The 1,602-nt window shown below is 39.0% G+C and overlaps 1 non-coding gene across 1 annotated transcript; it reads right to left on the minus strand.

Moving 5' to 3' along the window:
- Positions 1 to 1,057: 1,057 nt before the first annotated feature.
- LOC113325657 lies at positions 1,058 to 1,160 on the minus strand. Its single transcript, XR_003348108.1, has one exon. It is a non-coding gene; the product is annotated as a U6 spliceosomal RNA (small nuclear RNA).
- Between the last annotated feature and the right edge of the window lie 442 nt (positions 1,161 to 1,602).

Genomic DNA, 1,602 nt, shown 5'->3' on the forward strand with positions numbered 1-1,602 from the left:
GAGTGGTGGGTTAAGTCATGACTGGGGTGAATTTGGCTTTGCTTTATGTGAGAGCGTTTTACGATACCTTCCATTCATTGAATGCAAAATGTTAAACACCCCCTCCATCTAGAATATTTGTGGTTGATTTCTCTAGGTTTACTTTGTTAAGAAGAAGAAATCAACACCTCATAAATGTTATGCTCCAGCGGATTTGTTTTCTTGGATAAAAACATATCCAAGAAGAGACGTGCTCCAAATTTTGAACCCGAAGTTCATTTTTTAAAATGACGAGGCAGTTTATTAATCTTGTCGAGTACACCGCATGCATACTACACTAGGAAACCGACATTTGAATATCAAGAAATCCGACTTTAAACATGCGGGTCAAAATTATATTAAAAAGATATTAAAAATGACAATGAATATTCACTTCTAAATATTTTATAGGATACACCAGTTGAATGTGTAAGTATTCGTTGAACACAAAACTTGTTTCCCGAAAAGGAAAAGAACTAACTTATATCTGAAACTGGGCTGCTAGAAAGTCACAAAGATATGTTGATGCCGGTCTATGCCAGTCAGGCACTTAAGAGTTGGAATCTCTCTGGTCACAACATCCTCGCCTAAAGGTTCATAGATTTGTGCCTGTGTGTAATAATAGTGATATTTTTTCTTTCCATGACTTGAAATCTAGTACGTTTTTTCTTTGTTTCGGTATAGAGGGAGTAAATTTTCGAAGTGTAGTAATTACATACAAGAATCACGTAAATAGTCCAGGTGAAATCAGGTTCAGTAGTCAAGGGGACAACAACAACTACTGACCTGAAGTAGTTACTTCCTCCCCTAGTTTTTGACGAAGAATCGCTCTTCTGAGTTTTTGACATGGTGTGCTCTTCTGGTACGTCTCGAGGCCACCGGAAAGAGCACAACAACAGTCCTCTTGTTGCAAAGAAAACATGTGATTATGAAGATTGCCTCATCAGCACAACAACAGTCCTCTTGTTGCAAAGAAAACATGTGATTATGAAGATTGCCTCATCTCGGTTGCTCAGACCACCAAGAAAAAGAAAACCAAAAAAATTTGGACCATTTCTCGATTTGTGCGTGTCATCCTTGCGCAGGGGCCATGCTAATCTTCTCTGTATCGTTCCAATTTTATCGGATGTCCCCGAAGGGACGATCTAACAGACAAGGTCAAGCTATTTAAACAATCTCGATTATGTAATGCAGGCGTTGTGGGACTAAACGAACACAGCCGACCTTCATTTCTGAATCTCTTTGCTGAGTTAGTCAAGAGTTCGAAACTCTCTGGTTACAAGCAAACAGCCCTTTCTAAACCCCAACTGTGATACTCTTTCTTTTCCATCACTTCAAATCTTATACGAAACTACGCTCTTTTCTTTTCTTTTCTTTATACAGGGGAATAAAGTTTCAGAAATATAGGTTCTAGGTAGAAGTATCACGTATATAGTCTCGGGGAAGTCAGGTTCAGCAGGATTTTATATGGGGATAACATCGGAATCCGACCTGAAGTGTGGCAACACCATACCATTTGGGGAGGCTAGGCAATTTAAAAGGTCAAACCAACTTCATTCCTTCTGAGTTTGTTCATTCCAGAGC

Source organism: Papaver somniferum, chromosome 11 (genome assembly GCF_003573695.1).
Source record: "Papaver somniferum cultivar HN1 chromosome 11, ASM357369v1, whole genome shotgun sequence".
Lineage (NCBI taxonomy): Eukaryota > Viridiplantae > Streptophyta > Magnoliopsida > Ranunculales > Papaveraceae > Papaver > Papaver somniferum.